General features: G+C 37.9%; 1 protein-coding gene across 50 annotated transcripts in view; it reads right to left on the bottom strand.

Annotated features, from left to right (window-relative positions):
• Nucleotides 1-26224, bottom strand: part of GPHN (gephyrin) — a 689342-nt gene that overhangs the window by 605961 nt on the left and 57157 nt on the right. For 11 of the 50 annotated variants that reach the window (XM_078335184.1, XM_078335182.1, XM_078335191.1 and 8 more), the window contains exon 2: nucleotides 21025-21161. The exons of the other annotated variants lie outside the window; for them this stretch is intronic. The gene's annotated coding sequence lies outside the window, so the exon portion shown is untranslated. The remainder of the gene's footprint in view (nucleotides 1-21024; nucleotides 21162-26224) is intronic. 50 annotated transcript variants of the gene reach the window in all.

The raw sequence follows: 26224 nt of genomic DNA, 5'->3' as shown, positions 1-26224 counted from the left end.
TATTAAATGAAACAATGTTCTCATTTTTGTGCTTTTTGTTGTTGATTTGGCTATTCAGAATGCCCAACTTCGTGCTGAAGTGCTATCTAGTGTTCCTAAGCACAAGAGATCTGTGATATGCTTTAAGGAGAAAATGTATGTGTTACAAAAGCTTCCTTCAGGCATGAGTCATACTGCTGTGGGACATAAGTTCAATATTAATGAATCTACAATATATATGTGTTAAACAAGATATCTTTAAATAGAAACACAGATTTTTTAAAGTTATGTATTGATAGATGGACAAAAATGTTGTGACCAGAGGCTTACAGGAACCTAACATTGTAATTCCATTAAGAATATTCACTGCAACTTGACAGAACAAATCTACTTCAAGTAGTGAGAATCAACTGTACTTGGAATACTGACAAATACCTAATAAGAGCTACAGATCTATTAACTACCATTACAATTTTATTGTATTTAATAGCACATGGAAGATACTTGAACATCTGTTAAAACAGTACCTGAACAGAATAAAAATAAGAACCAGATTTTAAAAAGGAAGAAAATTTCCAGATTATTTTTATAAAACAGGTATGTAACATTGGTAACAAAACTTCACAAAACTGCACAAAAAACTGTACAAATCAAACACACTGAAGATTATGATGCAAAATCGTTAAATGAGATAATATGCAAAAGAACCCAAAACACTAAAAAAAATTTAAAAGTGGAGTATATTTAGGAAATTCAAGGATTTTTAATATTAAAAAATACATTAATAAAATCCATTATATTAACAGTAGAAAGATTATATATTTATCTTCATACCCACTGAAAACTCAAGTGATATAATTCAACATCATTCAGGATTACCAAAACAAAAATTTTAAAGTTTACATAGAAATTAAGAGAGATTTTGTTACCCTGAATATACATACAAGTGAGGTGTACTTGCCCAACTAGCCAGCAACTTATTTAATTGGAAGTGTTAGGTACTTTCTCATTAAAATAAGGAATAAGATAAGGGTGTCCACTATCTGTTCTTCTATTTAATATATTTTGGTGGTATTGAACAACACAATTAGAGAAGAGAAAACATTAGAGGCCAAAAATGGAAGGAAAAGAAGTAAAGCGATTTTTATTTGCAAACAACATAATTTTTATATCAGGAAGACAAAAACAAAAACCAGCAATAAAAACCCTATAATAATTCACAAGAGAGTTATAAGCAATATGTAAAAAAATAAGAAACAGACAACTTAATGTTTTCTCCTCCCACCACCCAAATAAACCCTACTTAGTTAAAAGAATTGGGAAGACTCTATGACTATAATGAAAAATAAAATAAAATAAAATACATAGGCCTGCATCTAGCAAAAACAAAAACAAAAAAAACAAAATGTAAAATCAAAGTACAGAGGTAAAAGAACAATAAAAAAAGAAGATATACAAAAAGAGTAAGACCAAAGTGCTGAATAAAAATCCATCAAAATCTTTATCTTAAATTGGAATGCGGATAAATTTGGGATTTATGTTTTTCTCTCCAAAAATGTGTATTTCCTACTCTGTCCATGGAAAAAGCTTGAAAACAGTAATACAACAGTAGTAATGAACACTCCTGCCAGACTATGCTCCATTAATACCACGTTAATAAAAAGTTTCTTTCACGTATGGAAAAAATGCATAAAATTAGCCTAGGATATGTTATTACTGGACGTAAAGAAATTAACCAAGGATACTTTACTACTGAAAGTAAAGAAATTATCAAACATCCATGACTCAAAAGCCTCTTATGCACAATATATAAAAAATAGTACCAACGGCCTTCCCTCCCAAACTATCCCAGGGCTTAACTAAAGACTGCATCAACTGCAAGGTTGAGTTAAATGGCTCGCAAATTTCTTTCCACTTCTTTATTTTGCTTTTCAGCTTTTAGCGATGGAAATGGAAGAAAAAGCAGCTGCATCTTCTGGTTAAGAACATACATCTGAAGTAAGACCATTGGGTTCACTAAATACACAACCATGGAAAAGTTGATTCATGTCTTTCTCAGAGTCTCAATACTTTAAACTGACATTAAAATTACATATATTTATAATATACAACATGATGCTTTGATATCTGTATAATGGCTAAGTCAAGCTATTAAACATATGCATCACCTCACATACTTATCATTTCTTCTGGTAAGAACACTTAAAATCTATTGTGTTAGCAATTTTCAAATATACAACATATTGTTATTAACTGTTGTCACCATGACTTACAATAGTCTTTCAACTTATTCCTCCACTTTAAATAAGTTTTTCTGTTTTTTGGCCAACATTTCCCTAATTCCTCCTACACCCTAGCCTCTGACAATCAACATTTCACTCTGTTTTTACAAGGTCAACATTTTTACACTACACATACAAGGAAGTACTGAGTACTGTCTTTCTCTGCCTGACTTATTTCACTTAACATAATGTCCTGCAGGTTGATCCATGATGTTGAGAATGACAGGATTTCCTTCTTTTGTTAAGGCTGAATGATATTTCATTTATATATAACATGTTTTCTTCATCCATTCAACCATTAATAAACACTTAGATTAATTCCATACCTTGGCTATCGGAAATAATGTTCACTAGCATGGAAGTGATGGCAGCAGTGGGGCGTATGGAGCAGCCACTGCCATGATGCCAGCTGCAGTGTGGGAGGTATGGCTGGGGCTGTAGACTCCACAAAGCCAGCAGGAGCCAGAAACAGGTGGTAGCCCTGCCCTGTTCCAAGTTGAAGGGACAGGAGCCCCGCCCTCCTGGGTACAGCTACAGCCTCCCAGACACAGCTGCAGACCAAAGCATCTCTGTACTCTCAGGGGCCTGGGAAGAACCCCTGCAGTTTTGGAAGTCTGCTCCTGCTGTCTGGCCTCTCCCCACTCCTGGCACCCACTCCAAGTTTGGAGCAAAGTTGTGGTCCAGCCTGAGCACTGTCACAACATTGCTGGGTGTGTGCTCTCTTGGGGCAGTGCTGACACACCAGCTCCCTGCTGCCTCAGCTCCCTCCACACTTTGGGCAACGATAAGCATGGGAGGGAGGCCAAAGGAAGGCTAAGGGTAACGTGGCATGGGGCCTGCAGGCACCCCTCAAACACATCGCCTACGCACTGTGGGCACCATGGACAACAGGTTAATGGCAACAAGAGGCAGACAGGCTCCTAGGCAGAAACCGGCAGGTCCCCTGGTGAAACCCCACCTTCAGGCCAGGAACAGCCTAAGGCCTGGGGACATATGGAGTTAACCACACCCCTAACTAGGCTGGAAAGAGTCAGACCTTATCTAACCTACTACATAAGAAAAATAACTTACCAGGTTTTACAACAAAATTTAAAACTGCTAAGAGTTACCATTATAACATGTAACTGAGACTACTAAAACAGATTTACATGCAAGGTATGTAAGGAAAGTAAAATGTGTCATTAGTAAAACATTATAAGAAGGTTTGGGAGTATAAATTTTTGCCTAGACTAGAACGTTAAAGGATTGTTTCAAATTAGGTAAGATGAAGCTAAAGGTTTAAATAAGGTGTGGAAGGTTTGTAAAATTAATCCTGTAAAAGAAATTTTGTGTGTGAATATACTGACTAAACTCAAGGGGTGTTACTTGGTTTGTTTGTAAACTGAACATTGGAATAAAAAGCACAATAAGAGTTTAAGGTACTGATCTGCTATTTCATAATATCAACTGTTTTAAACCTTTAACATGTTTGATAGCCTTCACAAAATCAAATTTCAGCTTCAAAACTGTCTTTTCTGACCCCTGACTTTGGGATACTACAGAGTGCTCCTAGAACAACCAAAATAGACGTAAACAGGATTATGCTGTGATATAGCTGGCCTAGAATTAGAACCAGTACAATGCCATTTTAAAATGGGAAAACTGTTTCCATTTTCCTCACAATGGCTGCTAGCCATGGCTTCTGTAAACTACTGAGATTACCTTGCAAAATGCAAAGAGAGGACAAGCTGCATACTTTCTCTTATCTGTAACTGCCAGAATTGCTGGCCTTTGTTTACCAAAGTAAGCACCCCCAGATAATTCCATCCTGGCGCCAAGTAACCTAAAATTATGTGGACCCCACACCTGTCCAAATAATGTATAAACTAATGTTTACCTTGACCTCTGTAAACCACTTAGGTGGCAATCGGAATGACAAAAGTCCCCTGGCCCTTGGAATATCTGGAGCCCCCTCACCCCCCTCTCAGCCTAGGAGGTGATTGACAGCTTTCATTCCCATCTCCGTTCCTCACCCCCACTCCCAAGGTGGTTTTGTGGGTATAAAAAGGTCTTGTCACTCTTCTTTCTCTGCCACGGGTTGAAGAGACGTGAGTCCTCCGTGGTCGCCAGCAATAAACCCTGCAATTTGGCATACTTTTGTTCTGGTGTTGACTTTCTGTGCTAAGTTCAATGCAACAATGTGACATGTTCAATTACATGGGACTGTCAAAGTAAAAAGAAAGGCTTAATCTTCTTCAGGTTATATTTTAGTGAATAATATTATGTTCCAAAATTATAGACTTCTTTTTTTTTTTTTTGCCAATCAGTTTGAGCTTATGAGGTTGCTCAGGTTAGCCTTGAACTGATGACCTCGCCTTCGCGAGCGCCATGACCTCCGGCGGGAGCCACTTTGGACCCCAATTGTAGACTTCTAAAAATCAAGTATCTGAGTATTTGCTATCAATAATAATTAGGGTTATGATGTTAAACCACAGAAATAACCACATTTCTTTGTCAATCGTGTTTTTGACTGTGATCACCCTAAGACATTTTGTCACTCACAGACAAGTGTTGCCTTCATTTGACCCTCCTCAAAGGAGATTTATAATTAGCTATAGAACTGTGAAAGGAAAATGTCTTGGGTATCTTAAAGCTGGGAAACACTCAGGGCAAATCTGCCTCCCATTCTATTCCAAGTCATCTCTCTGCTCACAGAGACAGATGCATATTCTGACTGCCTCCTTTGGAAAGACTTATCAGTAACTCAAAAGAATGCAACCATTTGTCTCTCAGCTATCTGTGATCTGGAAGCCCATGGAGGAGGGGAGGCTTGCTTTGAGTTGTCTCTGCTTTTCTGATGGAACTAATGTACCTCTTATATATATTGGTTGATGTCTCATGTCTCCCTAAAATGTATAAAACCACACTGTGCCCTGACTACCTTGGGCACATGTTGCCAGGGCTTCCTGAGGCTGTGCCACAGACATGTCCTCAACCTTGGAAAAATCAATTTTCTACATTAACTGAGACCTCTCAGATTTTCTGGGTTCACAGAACTTTGACAAATGCTCATTAGTTGTTTTTAAGTTTTGGTCTGCATTTTAGACTAACCCTGCTCATTCCTGTGAACCAGCCAGTGATCTCTGACTGCAGCTCAGAATAGACAAAAGGGATGGGTAATGTAAAAATCTGGATCAATATTCTATTTTTGAGCTGTCCTTACCCTTTTGTTTGTTTTGATCCATGTCGTCTAATAACCCGGCATCTCATCTCACCTTCTGGCCATTAAGCTCCAAATAGTCATGCAAATGGAACTTCAGCTGATGGCTCACTTTTACTCAGGACCCTTAGATAGGCTCTAAGATAAGATATAATTGTCATTTTCCCCATAAACAACATTCCCTGTCAGCATGAAGCAGTTAAGAGTAGTCACTGTCCCTATCTTAACAGCAGTAGATGTACCTACCTCTTTAGAGCAGGGATTAATGGCAGCAGCAGTCGGTCTGGAGCAGTGTAGATCAATCCCTGGCATTATCAGTGATGCCAGCTGCAGTGAGAAAGGCACAGCTGGGGCTCTGCACTCCACAGAGCGAGCAGGAACCAAGAACAGGCGGAAACCCCCCCCGCCCAGTCCAAGTTAAAGAAGTGAGAGCCCCACCCCTGGGATGCAGTTGTAGTTGTCCAGCCATGGCTGCAGACCAGGGCATCTCTACACTCTTGGGGACCCCGGAAGCCCCCCTGATCCACAGGCCTAGCCTCTCCCTACTCCAAGCACCCACTCCTGGCACCTGCTCCAATTTCAAAGCAAAGCTGTGGCCAAGCCTGGGCACTGTCATGAACCAGCCAGGTATGCACACACTCAGGTCAGCTCTGAAATACCAGCCTCCTCCTGCCTTGGCCCCTTCCAGACTTTGGGTACCAACGAGCATGGGAGGGAGGCTGACCAGGCGCTGAGGGTGGCTTGGTGCAAGTCTGCAGGCATGAACAGTCTGAGCACTATGGGCACTGTGGTTGGCAGGTTAACAGCAGCAGGAGGCAGACAGGATCCTGGACAGAAAGGGGCAGATACCTGGCGAAACCTCACCTTCAGGTCAGTGATAGCCTGAGGCCTAGGGGCTGGACTGCTGGTACCATGCACTGGAGGGAGAACTTCTGATGCTTTTTCTGGGCCTGCCCATGGCTTCTCGTGGACCAATCAACATGCATTTGCTTTCCTCTGAAGCCCATAGAAACCCTAGACTCAGCCAGACTCAGGCAGATGACAGGACAACCTTTCTGCAGAAAGAAGCTACCCAGTGTAAGTCTTTCTGCTGAGAGCTGAGCAGATGATGAGACAACCTGCCTGTGACAAGGAGCTACCCACTTTGGGTCTCCTCTCTGCTGAGAACTGAACACTTGTTGGGAAGCCCTACCTGCAGAGAGGAGCTACCCACTGTGGGTCTCCTCTCTGCTAAGAACTGAACACTTGTTGGAAAGCCCTACCTGCAGAGAGGAGCTACCCACTGTGGGTCTCCTCTCTGCTAAGAACTGAACACTTGTTGGAAAGCCCTACCTGCAGAGAGAAGCTACCCACTGTGGGTCTACTTTAAGCTGCTGTGTCACACAACAAAGTATCTCCTCTCCTTGTTCACCCTCCACTTGTCCTCATAACTCATTCTTCCTGCACACAGGACAAGAACTTGGGACCTGCCGAATGGCAGGACTGAAAGAGCAATAACATCCACAGGGCTGAAAAACGCCCCTTGCTCACCATGTTGCAGGTGACAAAGAGAGAAGAGCTGGAATCCTTCAGGGATCCCATACTTAAGAGCTCCTCAAGTCACAGCTGTGAAACCCTCGATGTGGCTCTACAGTTCCTGAAGTCTCCAAGCTTCCAGGCACCACTGCCTTCCCTGGTGCCAACTGTGGAAGCTGTTTGCAGTATGTCTGGTTGAGCTGCAGCCTTGTAGGGTGCCGGTGCCTGTTCTGGGACCTGGAGCATGCCAGGCTGTGCCAGGGGCCAGACACTCACACACCCCTCGCTCCATACCTGGCTCACCCTTGGCAGGAATGGAATCCAGGCTGGTAGCATAAGCAGATTGTATCCTGCCAGGCAGAATGGGCAGAACAAGCCAAGTGGGCCCAAGAAAAATTCAGGCAACAGCACCACCAGTCACAGAGGTTCCTGGCTGGAAAAGTGACACTCAAAGGATACTGTGAAGGAAGTGAAAGTATCTTTTTGACATACTAATATGATTTCCTTTGGACATATACCAAATAGTAAAATTCCTGGATGACACGATAGTTCTACTTTTAATTTTTTTTAGGAACCTCTATACTATTTTCAATTATGGCTATAATACTAATTTACAATCCAACCAATAGCCTTCAAGGGTTCTCTTTTCTCCACAACATTGCTAATACTTATCTTCAGTCTTTTTTAAAGTATCCACTCTAACAGCTATAAGATAATATCTCATTAGGGTTATAATTTGCATTTTCCTGATGATTAGTAATCATCTTTTCTTTATAAACCTGTTTGCCAATAATATGTCTTGTTTTCAGAAATGTCTGTGTAGGTCCTTTGTACATATTTATATCAGATTATTTCTTTTCTTACTTATAAGTTCCTCATATATTCTGGATATTAACCTTTATCAGACCTAAGGTTTCACATATTTTTCTCCTATTCTTCATTCTGTTTCCTTTGCTATGCAGATGCTTTTTAGTTTGATGTCATCCTAGTTGTTTATTTATACTTTTGTTGTCTGTGCTTTGGGTGTTATATCTAAAGGATCTGTGATCATACCAATGACAGAGAGCATTTCTCCTATGACTTCTTTACTACTTTTACAGTTTTAGGTCTTAGATTTAAGTATTTAATCTATTTTGAGATTATTTTTACATATGATGTCAGGGGAGAGCATAATATTATTCTCTGCATGTAAACACCCAGTTTCCCAACAACCAATTACTGATGAGACTGCCCTTCCCCCATTGTGTCCTGTTGGCATTTTTATAAACAATCAATTGACCACAAATGTGTGGATTTTTTCCAGCTTTTCCATTCTGTCCCTTAAGTCTGTGTGTCTGTTTTTATACCTGTATCATGCTGTTTGGATTAACATAGCTTTATAGTAGATTTTCAAATCAGGTGCTGTGAGGCCTCCAGCTTGTCCTTTTTACTCAAGATTATTTTCACTATTTTGAGATATTCGTGGTTCCATATGAATTTTAGAATTTTTTTTTTATTTTCTGGGGAAAATGTCATTGGAGTTTTTGATGGGGATTGCATAGAATCTATAGATAACGCTGGGCAGTAGTGACACTTTTAACAATGTTACTCCTTTCAATTCACGAACATGGGATATCTTCTCACTTATTTTTATCTCCCTAAAATTCCTTCATAAATGGTTTATAGTTTTCTGCTTACAGAGTTTTCTCTTTGGGTAAATTTATACCTAGTTATTATTTTTATAGCTACTGTAAATAGAATTGTGTTCTTAATTTCCTTTTGAGGTAATTTGTTGTAACTGTATAGAAATGCTACTAACTTTTATATGTTGATTTGTAATCTACAACTTTATGGAATTTGTTAATCAATTCTAACAGGTTTTTGGTGGAGCCTTTAAGCTTTTCTATATATAAGGTTATGTCCTCTACAAGGAAAGACAATTTTACTTAGCCCTTTTCAATATGAATCTTTTTCATTTTTTGACTTGCTTAACTGCTCTGGTTAGTACTTTCAGTACTGTGTTCAACAAAAGTGGTAAGAGTGACCATCCATGTCTTGTACCAGATCTTAGGAAAAAAGCCTTGAACTTTTCAGTGTTGATTATAAAATTCACTATGGGCTTATATATTGTCTTCACTGTGGTTAGATGTACATCTTTGATATGGTTAGGCTCTGTGTCTCTGCCCAAATCTCATCTCAAATTGTAATCCCCCTAATCCCTGGGTGTTGAGAAAGAGACCTGATGGGCAATGATTCAATGATTAGATCATAGGGGTGGTTTCCCCTATGCTGTTCTCATGATAGTGAGTTCTCACAAGATCTGATGGTTTTATAAGGGTTATTCCCCCTTTGCTTCCATTACATGCTCACTTGCCTGATACCATGTAAGACATGCCTGCTTCCCCTTCTGCCATGATTGTAAGTTTCCTGAGGCCTCCCCAGGGATATAGAACTGAGTCAACTAAACTTTTTTTATTTTTTAAAATAAATTACCCAGTCTCAGGCAGTTATTATTTTTTATATAGTTTAAGTTCACGGATACATGTGCACAACATGCAGGTTTGTTACATAGGTATACACATGCCATGGTGGTTTGCTGCACTCCTAAACCCATCATCTATATTAGGTATTTCTCCTAATGCTATCCCTCCTCTAGCCCTCCACCCCCGACAGGCCCCAGTGTATGATGTTCCCCTCCCTTTGTCCATGTGTTATTGTTCAACTCCCACTTACAAGCGAGAACAAGTGGTGTTTGGTTTTCTGTTCCTGTATTAGTTTGCTGAGACTGATGATTTCCAGCTTCATCTATGTCCCTGCAAAAATCATGAACTCATCCTTTTTTATGGCTGCATAGTTAGTATTCCATGGTGTACATGTACCACAATTTCTTTATCCACTCTATCATTGATGGGCATTTCAATTGGTTTCAAGTCTTTGCTATCGTGACTAGGGCTGCAATAAAAGTATGTGTGCATGTGTCTTTATAGCAGAATGATTTTCCTTTGGGTATATACCCACTAATGAAATTGATGGGTGAAATGATATTTCTGGTTCTAGATCCTTGAGGAATTGTCACACTGTCTTCTACAACAGTTGAACAAATTAACACTGCCACCAAGTGTAAAAGCAGTCCTATTTCTCCACATCCTCTCCAGCATCTGCTGTTTCTGGACTTTTTAATGATGGTGATTCTAACTGGCATGAGATGGTATCTAACTGGCATGAGATGGTATCTCACTGTGAATTTGATTTGCATTTCTCTAATGACCAGTGATGATGAGCTTTTTTTCATGTTTCTTGGCCACATAAATGTCTTCTTTTGAGAAGTGTCTGTTCATATCCTTTCCTACTTTTTGATGGTTTTTTTTTCTTATAAATTTGTTTAAATTCCTTGTAGATTTGGATATTACTCCTTTGTCAGATGGACAGATTGCAAAAACTTTCTCCCATTCTGTAGGTTGCCTTTTCACTCTGATAATAGTTTATTGTGTTGTGCAGAAGCTCTTTATAGGTTCCATTTGTCAATTTTGGCCTTTGCTGCCACTGCTTTTGGTGTTTTAATCATGAGGTCTTTGCCCATGCCTAGGTCCTGAATGGTATTGCCTAGGTTTTCTTCTAGGGTTTTTATGGTTTTAGGTCTTATGTTTAAGTCTTTAATCCATCTTGAGTTAATTTTTGTATAAGATGTAAGAAAGGGGTCCAGTTTCAGTTTTCTGTATATGGCTAATCAGTTTTCCCAACACTATTTATTAAATAGGGAATCCTTACCCATTGTTTGTTTTTGTCAGGTTTGTCACAGACCAGATGGTTATAGATGTGTGGCATTATTTCTGAGGCCTCTGTTCTGTTCCATTGGTGTATATATCTGTTTTTGTACCAGTATCATGCTGCTTTGGTTACTGTAGCCTTGTAGTATAGTTTGAAGCCAGTAAAGAAAGTCAGTAGTAGCTTGATGGGGATAGCACTGAATCCATATATTACTTTTGGCATTATGGCCATTTTCACGATAGTGATTCTTCCTATCCATAATCATGGGATGTTTTTCCATTTGTTTGTGTCCTCTCTTATTTCCTTGAGCAGTGGTTTGTAGTTCTCCTTGAAGAGGTACTTCAACTTCCTTGTAAGTTGTATTCCTAAGTATTTTATTCTCTTTGTAGCAACTGTGAATGGGATTTCACTCATGATTTGGCTTTCTGTCTGTTACTGGTGTATAGGAATGCTTGTGATTTTTACACATTGATTTTGTATCCTGAGACTTTGCTGAAGTTGGTTATCAGCTTAAAGAGATTTTGTGCTGAGATGATAGGGTTTCTAAATATACAATCATGTCATCTGCAAACAGAGACAATTTGACTTCCTGTCTTTCTATTTGAATATCTTTTCTTTCTTTTGCTTGATTGCCCTGGCCAGAACTGCCAATACTATGTTGAATAGGAGTGGTGAGAGATGGCATCCTTGTCTGGTGCTGGTTTTCAGAGGGAATGCTTCCAGTTTTTGCCCATTTAGTATGATATTGGCTCTGGGTTTCTCATAAATAGCTCTTACTATTCTGAGATATGTTTCATCAATAGCTAGCTTACTAAGAGTTTTTAGAATGAAGTGGTGTTAAATTTTTATCAAAGGCCTTTTCTGCATCTATTGAGATAATCATGTGGTTTTTGCCATTGGTTCTGTTTATGTTATGGATTATGTTTATTGATTTGCATATGTTGAACTAGCCTTGCATCCCAGGGAAGAAGCTGACTTGATCATGGTGGATAAGCTTTTGGATGTGCTTCTGGGTTTGGTTTGCCATATTTTATTGAGAGTTTTTATATCCATATTCATCAGGAATATTGGTCTGAAATTTGCTTTTTTTGTTGCGTCTCTGCCAGGTTTTGGTATCAGGATAATGCTGGCCTCATAAAATGAATTACAGAAGAGTCCCACTTTTTCTATTTGGAATAGTTTCAGAAGGAATGTTATCAGCTCCTCTTTCTACCTCTGGTAGAATTCAGCTGTGAATCTGTCTGGTCCTGTGGTTTTTTTGGTTGGTGGGTTATTAATTACTGCCTCAATTTCAAAACTTGTTTTTTGTCTATTCAGGTATTTTACTTCTTCCTGGCTTAGTCTTGGAAGAGTGTATGTGTCCAGGAATTTATTCATTTCATCTAGATTTTCTAGTTTATTTGCATAGAGCTGTTTATAGTATTCTCTGATGATAGTTTGTATTTCTGTGAGATCAGTGGTGATATCCCTTTGTCATTTTTGATCGTGGCTATTTGATTCTTCTCTGTTGTCTGGATAGGGGTCTATTTTGTTAATCTTTAAAAAAAATCAGCTCCTGGATTCACTGATTTTTTGAAGGGTGTTTTGTGTTTCTGTCTCCTTCAGTTCTGCTCTGATATTAGTTATTTCTTGTCTTCTGCTAACTTTTGAATTTGTTTGTTCTTGCTTCTCTAGTTCTTTTAATTGTGATATTAGGTTGTCAATTTTAGATCTTTCCTGCTTTCTCCTGTGGGTATTTGATGGTATAAATTTCCCTCTTAACACTGCTTTAGCCATGTCCCAGAGATTCTGGTACCTTGTGTCTTTGTTCTCATTGGTTTCAAATAACTTATTTATTTCTGCTTTAATTTCATTTTTATCCAGTAGTCATTCAGGAGCAGGTTGTTCAGTTTCCATGTAGATGTGCAGTTTTATGTGAGTTTCTTAATCCTGAGTTCTAATTTGATTGCACTGTGGTCTGAGAGACTGTTATGATTTCTGTTCTTTTGCATTTGCTGAGGAGTGTTTTACTTCAAATTATGTGGTCAATTTTAGAATAAGTGTGATGTGGTGCTGAGAAGAATGTATATTCTGTTGATTTGGGGTAGAGAGTTCTCTAGATGTCTATTAGGTCCACTTGGTCCAAAGCTGAGTTCAAGCCCTGAATATCCTTGTTAATTTTCTGTTTTGTTGATCTGTCTAATATTGACAGTGGGGTGTTAAAGTTTCCCACCATTATTGTGGGAGTCTAAGTCTCTTTGTAGGTCTCTAAAAACCTGCTTTATGAATCTGGGTGCTCCTGTATTGGGTGTACATATATATATATATCCTAAATATATATATATATTTAGGATAGCTCTTCTTGTTGCAATGATCCCTTTACCATTATGTAATGCCCTTGTCTTTTTTATCTTTGCTGGTTTAAAGTCTGTTTTATTAGAGAGTAGGAATGCAACTCCTGCTTTTCTCTTTCTTTTTTTTTTTGGCTTTCCATTTGCTTGGTAAATATTCCTCCATCCCTTTATTTTGAGTCTATGTGTGTCTCTGCAGGTGAGATCAGTTTCTTGAATACAGCACACCTATGGGTCTTGACTCTTTATCCAATTTGCCAGTCTGTGTCTTTTAATTCGAACATTTAGCCCATTTACATTTAAGGTTAATATTGTTATGTGTATATTTGATCCTCTCATTATAATGCTAGCTAGTTATTTTACCCATTAGTTAATAAAGTTTCTTCATGGTGTCAATGGTCTTTACAATTTGGTATGTTTTTGCAGGCTGGTATCAGTTTTTCCTTTCTATATTTACTGCTTCCTTCAGGAGTTCTTGTAAGATAGGCCTGGTAGTGACAAACTCTCGAAGCATTTGCTTATCTGGAAAGGATTTTATTATCTTTCTTTCTTTCTTTAGTTGGAGTTGCACTCGTTACCTAGGCTGGAGTGCAATGGCGTGATCTTGGCTCACTGCAACCTCCGCCTCCTGGGTTCAAGCAATTCTCTTACCTCAGCCTCCCGAGTAGCTGGGACTAAAGGTGCACGCCACCACACCCAGCTAATTTTTGTATTTTTAGTAGAGATGGGGTTTCACCTTGTTAACCAGGATGGTCTCGATCTGTTGATCTCGTGAGCCACCCGCCTCAGCCTACCAAAGTGCTGGGATTATAGGCATCAGCCACTGCACCCGGCCCCAAGGATTTTATTTTTCCTTCACTTATAAAGCTTAGTTTGGTGGAATACGAAATTCTGGGTCGAAAATTCTTTTCTATAGAATGTTGAATATTGGTCCCCAAGTCTTCTAGCTTGTAGGATTTCTGCAGAGAGATCTCTACTGTTATTTTGATGGGCTTCATTTTGTGGGTACCCGACCTTTCTCTCTGGCTGCCCTTAACATTTTTTTTTTTCATTTCAACCTTGGTGAATCTGACAATATGTGTCCTGGGGATGCTCTTCTCGAGGAGTATCTATGTGGTGTTCTCTGTATTTCCTGAATTTGAATGCTGGCCTGTGTTGTTTGGTTGGGGAAGTTCTCCTAAATAATATACTGAAGAGCATATTCCAACTTGGTTCCATTCTCCCTGTCGCTTTCAGATACACTGATCAAACATAGGTTTGGTCTTTTCATATAGTCTCATATTTCTTAGAGGCTTGGAGGTTCATTTCTTTTCATTCTTTTTTTTTCCTATCTTGTCTTCACACTTTGTATCATTCAGCTGAGCTTCAATCTCTGATATCCTTTTTTCCACTTTATGGATTTGGCTATTGATAATTGTATATGCTTCACAAAGTTCTTATGCTGTGTTTTTCAGCTCCATCAGTTCATTTTTGTTCTTCTCTAAACTGGTTATTCTAGTTAGTAATTCCTCTTTTTTTTTCAAGATTATTAGCTTCCTTGCATTGGGTTAGAATACGCTTCTTTAGCTCAGATTAGTTTGTTATCATCCACCTTTTGAAGCCTACTTCTGTCAATTTACTAAATTCATTCTCTTTCCAGTTTTGTTCCCTTGCCGGTGAGTAGTTGTGATCCTTTGGAGGAGAAGTCACGTTTTGGTTTTGGAATTTTCAGCCTTTTAGCACTGTTTTTCCTCATCTTCATGGATTTATCTACCTTTTGCCTTTGATACCAGTAATGCTGCAGATGGGGTTTTGTTTAGACTTCCTTTTTGCTGATGTTGATGCTATTCTTCTGTTTGGTAGTTTTCCTTTTAACAGGCCCCTCTGCTCAGGTCTGCTGGAGTTTACTGGAGGTCTACTCCAGACCCTGTTTGCCTGGGTATCACCAGTAGAGCTGCAGAACAGCAAAGATTGCTGCCTGTTCCTTCCTCTGGAAGCTTTTTCCCAGAGGAACACCCACCAGATGCCAGATGGAGCCCTCCTGTATGAAGCATCTGTCAACCCCTGCTGGGAGGTGTCTCCCAGTCAGGAGGCACGGGGGTCAAGAACCCACTTGAGGAGGCACTCTGTCCCTTAGCAGAGCTCGAGTGCTGTGCTGGGAGATACACTGCTCTTTTCAGAGCCAGCAGGCAGAAACGTTTAAGTCTGCTGAAGCTGTGCCCGCAGTCACCCCTTCCCCCAGGTGCTCTGTCCCAAGGAGATGGAAGTTTTATCTATAAGCCCCTGACTAGGGCTGCTGTCAGGCAGTTCTTTATATCAATGTGAGAATGGACTAATACATCTTCTATACTTAATATTTTAGATTTTGTCAAATGCCTCTTCTGCATCATTTGAGATAACCATATTTTGGTCTTTCTTTTTGTTAATGCAGTGTATGACCTCTGCTGATTTGCATAAGTTGGGTCACCTTTGCATCCTAGAAATAAATCCACCTCAATCATGATAACAGATCCTTATAATGTGTTACTGAATTTGGTTTGCTAGTATTTTATTGAGAATGTTTGCATCTATATTCATTAGGAATACCGGTCTGTATTTTTTTCTTATAATGTACTTGTCTGCCTATGGCATCAGGGTAATACAGGCCTCTTAAAAAAAGTTTGAAAGTTTTATCTACTCCTCAATTTTTTGGAAGAATTTCAGAATGGTTGGTATTACCTCTTCTTTAAATGTTTGTAAAGTTCAGATGTGAAACCACCAAGGCCTGAACTTTTTCTGATAAGAGCTATTTTTTCTTATTGATTTAATCTCCTTACTTGTTATCATTATGTTAAGCTTTTCTATTTCTTCATGATTCAGTTTTGGTAGTTTGTACATTTCTAGGATCTTATCCATGACTTTTAGGTTATCTAATTTGTTGGTGTACAATTGTTCACAGCAGTCTCTTGTCCTCTGTATTTCTGTGGTATGTCCTGTATTGTCTACTCTTTCATTTTTTATTTCATATATTTCAGTCTCATATTTTTATTTCATATATTTCAGTCTCATATCTCTCATTTTTGTCAGTTAAAAGTTTTTCAACTGTTTATCTTTTTAAAAAATTGTTTTGTTCATCTTTCTTTGTTAAAACTGTTGGATTTTGAATTTCAACAGATATGTCTTCACCATCTGGTACTATGATAAATGTTTGACTTACAAATGCAGAAATTTAGCTTTGTAAAGCACATACAGATTTTTTGTTTGTTTTGTATTATCCAAAAGAGCACTGTCTTCCTGGCTGAAAAAAAAAAAATCTTTTATCTAGTTTGGCAGATTAATTTGGCAGGGTAGAGGTGGGTTGGGGGTTAGGACAGTATATGTGGAAGGCAATTTTTGTCATTCGTCTTTTAAATAGAGTCCTCTAAGAATTGTGGATTTTTAAATAAAATATCCTTGCTGCTGTTGCCTACTAAAACATAGTAAATATAAAAATAAAAGCACAAATTCAAGTCATCCTACAGGAGCACTTTCAATTTCCTTCTCTGTCTTAGACATTCCATGTAACCTGTGTCCTGTTCTCTTTCCCAAAGTCCTAAAGGAAAATCCTGTCTTGATCCTACTTTCTTCCAGAATCTTCTGAACCAAGCCCTGCTATTACAGCCCATCTCTCTCACATTTTCCACCCCCTCCCCTCACTTTACCATCAGCTCCTACCCTTCAGTCTACAAACCTGTTAAGCCCTCTTTTACTCTTGAATCCCCCTTTCCTGAACCTGGCTACATCCTCTGACTCCCATTTTCTTCATCCTCTTCTTTTAAGTGCAACTTGTTGCAAAAATAGTTTCCATTTACATCATCATCCATCATCATCTCACATCTTAAGCTTGTACCAATCTGACTTCCACCTCTTCATGGGATTAAACCTACTCTCAGAGTCACTAATGCCCATCAGCTACCTCCTGCATGATTGATACCACTGGTCGATCCCTACCTGAAATTAGCTTTCTTCTTGACTGTTGCCACACCACAGCTTCTGGTTTCCCTACATCTCCTTTATATGCACCCTACCCCTACCCAACGCAGATACTTCCTTTGGTTCTTTCATTCTTGTGCGCCTCTCACTACCTTTTTTCTCTTGACAGCTCTGCTTACTGTCTTTATTCAAACCGCTGTCTACATGTGCTAAAGAACCCCAAGTTCTTGAGCATGGTGTATGATGCTTTTAATATATTGGTTTACTAGTATATTGTTGAGAATTTCTGCATCTATCTTAATCAACAATACTGGCCTGCATTTTATTTTTCTTGTAGTATCTTTGACTTTGGTATCATGGTAAAATGGCCTCTTAAAATGAGTTTGGAAGCTTTCTCTCATCAACTCAATTTTTTGAGAGATCTTGAGAAACACTGGTGTTAATTCTTTAAATATTAAGTAGAATTCACTAGTAAAGGCCTCATGTCCTGGGTTGTTGGTAGGGAGGTTTATGATTGCTGATTCAACCTCCTTACTTATTATTATACAGATTTTCAACTTCTTCATGATTTAGTCTTGGTAGGATGTATGTTTCTAGGAATTTATACATTTCTTCTACGTTATCTAATTTGTTGGCATATGACAGCTCATAGTTGTCTCTTATGATTCTTCATATTCCTGTTATATATAAGTTGTAATGTATCCTCTTTCATTTCTGATTTTATTTCTTTAACTCTTCACTATTTTTTCAGCTTAGCTAAAGGTTTGTCCATTTTATCTTTAAAAAAAAACAACTGTTAGCTCTGTTGATCTCTTCTATTGTTTCTACAATTTGTATTTCATTTATTTCTGTTCTGATGTTTACTATTTCATACATTCAACTAACTTTGGGCTTAGGCTGTCATTTTTCTAGTTCCTTGAAGTGTAACACCAGATTGTTCCAGATTTTTCTTTTTTTATATGTAGGCATCTAGTGCTATAAACTTCTCTCTAAGAACTGATTTTGCTGAATCCTATACAAATTGATATGTTGACTGTCTACTTTCACTAATCTCAACATACTTTTTTATTGTCCTTTTAATTTCATCTTTGACCCACTGATTGAGAAGCATGTAATTTAATTTCCACATATTTGTAATTTTTTGAAATTCTTCCTATTACTGATTTATAACTTCACACCATTGTGGTCAAAAATATCCTTGATATCATTTAAATCCTCTTAAGTGTATTAAGATTTGTTTTCTGGACTAACATATAGTCTACCCTAGAGAATGTTTAGCGTGTGCTTAAGAAGGATGTGTGTTCCGCTGTTGTTGGATAAACTATTCTGATATATGTTTGCTAGGTATAGTTTATCTATTTTATGATTGAAGTCCGCACATCAAATTGTAAATCAAATTCCATATTGATTTTCTAAGTGGATGATCTATTTATTGATGAATGTGAAATACTGGCATCCTATACTATTGTTGTCTTGCAGTCTTGTTTCTTCCTTCAGATCTATTAATATTTGCTTTATGTATTTAGGTGTTCTGATGTTGACTGCATATCTGTTTACAATTGTTGTATCTTCTTGATGAATCGACCCTTTTTATCATTATATAATAATCTTCTGTGCATCTTTTCACAATGTTTTATTTAATGTCTATTTCATCTAAGTATAGCTAGCTCTGCTCTTTTTTGGTTTCAATTTTCATAAACTATCTTTTTCCATTTCTTCACTTTCAGTATATTTGTGTCCTTAAAGATAAAACACGTCTCTTGTTAACAGCATATAGTTTGGATTTTTAAAAAAATCCATTCAGTGGCTCTGTGTCTTTAGATGGAAGAATTTAATCCACTGACACTTAAACTACTTATATGACATATAAAGAGATACTACTGCCATTTTATTCATTGTTTTTTGGTATCTTTGCAAGTTCTTTGTTCCTTTCTTCCACTCTACCTGTCTTCCTTTGTAATTTAATGATTCTCTGTTGTGGTATGCTTTGATTTCTTACTTATCTCCTGTGTATCCACTATAGTTCTTTTATTTGTGGTTACCATGAAGCTTATATAAAACATATTATGGTTATAACAGACTGTTTTTAAGCTGATAACTTCAATAACATACAGAAACTCTACAATTTTATTTTCCCCAACATATTGTTATTGATCACAATTTACATATTTTATACATTGTATATCACTTAATTATTGTAAATATACCTATTTTAACAGCTTTATATTTAAACCTCGCTAAAGATATAATTGATTTACACACCACCATTATAGCATTACAGCATTCTAAATTTGACTATGTACTTACTTTCACAAGTGACTTTTATACATTTATATGTTTTCATATTACCAATTACCATCCTTTACTTTCAGCTTGAAGAATTCCCTTTTGCATTTCTTATACAGCAAGTCTAGTGAACTTCCTCAGCTCTTACTCGTCTGGGAAAGCCCTTATCTCTTCTTCATTTCTGAGGGACAACTTTATGGTTGCTAGTTTTTTTTTTGTTTGTTTGTTTTGTTTTTGTTTTTGTTTTTGTTTTTAGCAAGAAATTTTTGTTTGCTTGGGTTTTGTTGTTGTTTTTCTTTAATATAGCATTGCATTCTACCCCGACCTGCAAGGTTAATTCTGAGAAATCTAATGACAGCCATATTGGAGTTCTCTTTTATAAGATATGCTTCTTTCTCTTGCTGCTTTCAGGATCCTCTCTTTGTCTTAATGCTTCTGAGAGTTTTACTATGTCTTATTTTAGCCTTGTTTCAACTGAACCTAACTGGAGATCTTCAAGCTTCTTATGTGTAGATATTCATATCTGTCCCTAGTTTATAGAAGTTTTCTGTCATTATTTCTTTAAATACATTCACTACTCCTTTCTCTTCTCTGTTCCTTCTGGAACTCCTATAATGCAAAGATTAGTTTGCTTCATTGCACCATAATTCTCATAGCCTTTCTCACTCTTTTTCATTCCTTTATTCTTTTTGTTCCTTTGACTGGGTAATTTTTAATAACCTGTCTAAGAGTTTACTGATCCTTTCTTCTGCTTGATCAAGTCTTATGTTGAAGCTCTCTATAGAAATCTTCAGTTCAGTCAAATTTATAAGTTTTTGTTTAAAAACTGAGTTGATTAAAAATGGCCAACATTGGAGAATTGATATGCAATTTAAGATCTTCCAAAATTAAACTAACTTCCTTCTCTTGTTCAGACGGTTAATTTTCATAAAGCACAACAAAATAGTAATTTGAGGAGAAATGAGTTAAAGAGAGCCACTCTTCCTTTGTTCCTCATGCAATGTCTTAATATTTATTTATTACTTTCAGTCTCCCATCTAAAAGTAGGATTCTTTATTTGTCCAAGTGTCTTCGTTCCAGATATGATATTGGGAGACAGAAGAGTACAGAGGGATTGTATATAACCTTGACTGAGACAGACATTGTAGGCCACACGGTAAAATTTAGTCACTATTCTGTTCATAGTGAAATCTCATTGGTCTTCTCCCCATGCAAAATTTCTTTAGTTCTTTCCTTGCTTTACTTAGTAATCAAATTGATAAATAAGTCCCTAAAACACCTTTGGAAGAGACTTATCAAAACAGTAAAGATCAGAATTCCAAAAATTCTGACAGGGGATTGCCTATGTATTCATTTTCCTTTAATGTAAGTGTATAGATATCACCGAGACTTTGGTTGAGAAACCTTGCCATAATTTAATATCTTCAGTTACTTGAAGAAGGAATAATTGTAACAGCACATTCCAGGGATTTCACCTACCCTGTATAGATTTATCTGAGGAACCTACATAATATATGTAAATAACTGAAATTTAGGAAGCACTAGTATAGAGGAAAGCACACAGAAACTATAGGATAAGTTGAATTTCCTATGGCTCTACTGCTAGCTATTATGACCTTATCCCTGACCCTCAGATTCTCTAAGTTTTAGTATCTTCATCCTGAAACCAGGACAGACAGTACGTATGTTTTTAAGAATTACCAACATTGTACCGTTCCTTCTACCTTTAAAATTTTAAAATTTTGTGGTAACTTACCCTATTTTAAGTCCCATGCCACTTTTAAGTGTGGTCTATAGACTAGTAACAGCAGCATCTGGGAGTTTGTTAGAAATGCAGAATCTCAGGTCCCACCTTCATAACTTCTAAATCAGAATCATCGGTCAACAAGATTCCTAGGCAATTAAATTGAAATGAAAATTAGAGATGCACTGCTATAGACTATTTTTTTCCCATTATAACATCAGTGTCCACTTGCTTATCAAGAAATGCTAAAGAGAAATCTGGTTATAAGTAAAGGATGCTAACTAGCATCATGTAAACATATGAAAGTATAAAACTCACTGTAAGCTAAGAATATACTCAAACAGACAACATTCTAATACTATAATGGTGGTACATAAATCACTTTTAACTATAGTATGAAAGTTAAAAGAAAAGCATTCAAATAAGCATAGATACAATAATTTTTAACGAATACACACACAATATATAAAAGATATAAATTGTGACATTAATAACAAAAAATGTGGGGTAAAGGAAAAGTTAGTGTATGCTTTTAGCATAAATTTAAGTTAAATCATTTATGAGCTTAAAATAATCTGTTGGAGTGACAAGATGTTTTATGCAGGCCTCAAAGTAACTACAAACACTCTGTAGTAGATACAAGAGAATAAAGAAAACAGAACCAAAGCATACTACTACAGAAAAATCATCGAATCACAAATAAAGTCAGCCAGAATGGAAGAAACAATCTACAACTACCAGAAAATGCAAAAATAGTACTAGCATATCTTTACCTATCAATACACACCTTGAATGTAAATGAACTGATTCTTGAATCAAAAGACAGGGTGGCCGAATGAATATTTAAGGAAAAAAAAAAAACAAGGCTCAACTGTATGCTATCTACAAGAGATTCATTTCACCTGAAAGGACACAAATAGGCCAAATGTGAAAGGATACAAAAAAGTACCCCATGGATATGGAAACCAAAAGAGGGCAGGAGTAGCTGTATTCAAAACAAAGAAGACTTTAAGTCACAGGAGATAAAGAAAGTCATTATAAAACTATAAAGTGGTCAATTCATCAACAAAACATAAAATTTTAAGTTTATATGCACCCAAAATCAGACCACCTAAATATGTAAACAAATACTACCAGAACTGATGGGGAAATAGAGAGCAAAACAATAATAGTAGAAAACATCAATATTACACCTTCAGCAAAAATGAGACTATCCAGAAAGAAAATCAATAATTAAACAACAGAATTGAACAGCAGTATGGACCAAACAGACCTAACAGATATACACAGAATATTCCTTCCAACAAAAGCAGAATCCACATTCTTATCAAGTATACACGAAACATTTCACAAAATAAGTTATATATGTTATCCCACAAAATAAGTTGTAATAAATTTAAGATCCAAATGATACCATTTATGATTTCCAACCATAGTGGTATGAAATGCAATATCCAACCACAACGATGTGGAAATTAAACAACATGTTATTTAATAACCAGTGGGTCAAAGAAGAAGGCAAAGGGAAAATAAAACAATGAGTTATAAAAGGATGTACCAGGAAGATCCAAGATGGCCAATTAGACACAATTCCGGCGCACAACACCCAGCAGGAGAGACGCAGAAATCCAGAGATCTCCTAGATTCAACTGAGGTACCAGGTGCATTTCAACGTGTCTGGTCCGATGGTGAGCAAACCCTACTCAGGGCAATCCGAGGCAGGGAGGGGTGCTGCTTCACCCTGAAAGTGCATCTGACTGGCGAGTCAAAGGCTACCCTCTGGAACTCCAGTCCAGATACAGCACTTCCCCCAAAGCCTCATCAGTACACAGAACAGGGGATCTTTGCCAGACAAGCGCCGGGAATTAATTACAAGTGCTGAGTTGAATAGGAGCCTGTGGACTGAATTATTGCCCCCTCCCTCTGCCCGGAGAGAAAGGGAGCTGTAAGAAGGAGCAGCTGGGCGGGCCCCTACCCCATGACCTAAGAGAGAGGAAGCTGAAAGGTGGAGATGGCCAGGTACAGCAGGGTGGGTCCCTCCCCTCCCCCACAAACCCCAGAGGGCTTAAGTTCTGACTCTAGTGGGTTGCGCAGCCACAGTCTAAGATGAACCCTGAATGATCCAGCCCAGTGGAGGAAGGGCACAACCACAACCCACGACTAGAGGGGCTACAAGTTTTAACAAAAAACACAGGAAGCCTAGGTAGTAACAGGACAGCATTCTTGACAACCCAGAGCACCTACAGGTCAGTAGAAGAGGTGGGCCTAATCTCTCAGTATAAACAAAAAAGACACAGGAAGCTTCCCTAGTAACCTGAAGGAGTCCCTAGAAACCCACTACTGCCTCCACAGGCAGACAAGCTACATCATCAAGCAGCTCCCTGACAACACAGCCAGGTAAACCACAAAGATGGGAAAAAAAACACACAAAAAAGATGAAACCATCACAGACCAGAACACCTCTTCTCCTTCAAGGGATCACAACTCCTCAACAACACAGGATTACAACTCAACCAAGGGGTGCGATGAATTGACCGAAACAGGCTTCAGAAAGCGGATAATAACAAACTTTTCTGAGCTAAAGGAACACATTCTAACCCGAGGCAAAGAAATCAAAACCCTTGAAAAAAGGTTGGATGAAATGCTAACTAGAATAACCAGCTTAGAGAAGAACATAAACAACCTGATGGAGTTGAAAAACACAGCACAAGAACTATGTGAAGCAAACACACGTTTTAATACCCAAATCAATCAAGCAGAAGAAAGGCTATCAAAGATTGAATATCAACTCAATGAAATAAAATGAGAAGGTAAGACAAGAGAAAAAAGAGTGAAAAGAAATGAACAAAGCCTCCAAGAAATAATGGGATTATGTGAAAAGACCTATCTACGCTTGATTGGTGTACCTGAATATGATGGGGAGAAAGAATCCAAGCTGGAAAACACGCTCCAGGATATTATCCAGAAGAACTTCCCAAGCCTAGCAAGGCAGTCCAAGTTTCAAATTCAATAAATACAGAGAACTTCACAAAGATATTCCTCAAGAAGAGCAACCCCAAGGCACATAATCATCAGATTCACCAGGGTTGAGATGAAGGAAAAAATGCTAAGGACAGCCAGAGAGAGAAAGGTCAGGTCACCCACAGAAGTAAGCCAATCAGATTCACAGCAGATCTGTTGGCAGAAACCGTACAAGGTAGAAGAGAGTGGGGGCCAATATTCAACATCCTTAAAGAAAAGAACTTTCAACCCAGAATCTCATATCCAGCCAAACTAAGCTTTGTAAGTGAAGGAGAAATAAAATCCTTTACAGACAAGCAATTATTGAGAGATTTTGTCACCACCAGACCTGCCCTACAAGAGTTCCTGAAAGAAACACTAAGCACGGAAAGGAACAAGTACCAGACACTGCAAAAGCAAACCAGCTGGGCAAAGACCAAAATTGCAATGAAGAGAATGAGTCAACTAATGGGAAAGAAAACCAGCCAGTAACAAAATGGCAGGATCAAATTCACACATAACAACATTAACATTGAATGTAAATGGCCTACATTCACACATAACATAAATGGCCTACATTCACACATAACAATATTAACATTGAATGTAAAGACACAGACTGGCAAACTGGATAAAAAGTCAGAACTCGTGGGTGTGCTGTATTCAGGAAACCCATCTTACATACAAAGACACACACAGACTCAAAATAAAGGGATGGAAGAAGATTTACCAAGCAAATGGAGAAGAAAAAAATGCAGGAGTTCCAATCCTAATCTCTGATAAAATGGACTTCAAACCAACAAAAAGCAAAAGAGACAAAGAAGGACACTACATAATGGTAAAAGGATCAATCCAACAGGAAGAGCTAACTATCCTAAATATATATGCCCCGAACACAGGAGCACCCAGATACATAAAGCAAGTTCTCACCAACCTAAAACGGGATCTAGACGCCCCCACAATAATAGTGGGAGACTTCAACACTCCACTGTCTATGTTAGACAGATCAATGAGACAGAAAATTAACAAGGATATCCAGGACTTGAATGCAGAGCTGGACCAAGCGGACCTAATAGACATATACAGAACACTCCACCCCAAATCCACAGAATATACATTTTTCTCAGCATCACATTGCACTTAATCTAAAACTGACCACATCATTGGAAGCAAATCACTCCTCAGCAAATGCAAAAGAACAGAAATCATAACAAACGCTCTATCAGACCACAGCACAATCAGACTAGAACTCAGAATCCAGAAACACACTCAAACCCGGGCAACCACTTGGAAACTGAACAACTTGCTTCTGCGTGTCAACTGGATAAACAATGAAATGCAGGCAGAAATAAAGATGTTCTTCGAAACCAACCAGAATGAAGACACAACTTACCAGAATCTCTGGGACACCTTTAGAGAAGTGTTGAGAGGGAAATTTATAGCAATAAATGCTCACCAGAGAAGAGAAGAAAGATCTAAAATCAACATCCTATCGTCAAAATTGAAAGAGCTAGAGGAGCAAGATAAAAAAAAAAAAACTCAAAAGCTAGCAGAAGACAAGAAATAACTAAGATCAGAGCCAAACTGAAGGAGATAAAGACACAAAAAATCCTCCAAAAAAAAAATCAATAAATCCAGGAGGTGGTTTTTTGAAAAGATCAAAGAAAAGACCGCTAGACAGATTAATATAAAAAAAAAAAGGGAGACGAATCAAATAGATGCAATAAAAAAACGATAAAGGGGATATCGCTACTGATCCCACAGAAATACAAACTACCATCAGGGATTACTAAAAACAGCTCTACTCACATAAACCAGTAAACCAGGAAGAAATGGATAAATTCCTAGACACTTGTACTCTATGAAGACTAAACCAGGAGGAAGTTGAAACGCTGAATAGACCAAAAACAAGGTCTGAAGTGGAGGCAGCAATCAATAGCGTACCAACCAAAAAAAGTCTAGGTCCAGACAGGTTTACAGACGAATTACACCAGTCATACAAAGAGGAGCTGGTTCCAGTCCTTCTGAAACTGTATCAAACAATACAAAAGAAGGGAATCCTCTGTAACTCATTTTAAGAGACCAACATCATCCTGATACCAAAACCAGGCAGAGACTCAACTAAAAAAGAAAACTTCAGGCCAATATCCATGATGAACATCGATGCAAAAATCTTCAATAAAATACTGGCAAACAGATTGCAACAGCACAT

This window comes from Callithrix jacchus, chromosome 8 (genome assembly GCF_049354715.1).
Source record: "Callithrix jacchus isolate 240 chromosome 8, calJac240_pri, whole genome shotgun sequence".
Taxonomy (NCBI): Eukaryota; Metazoa; Chordata; class Mammalia; order Primates; family Cebidae; genus Callithrix; species Callithrix jacchus.
This window is presented reverse-complemented; position numbering and strand designations above follow the sequence as displayed.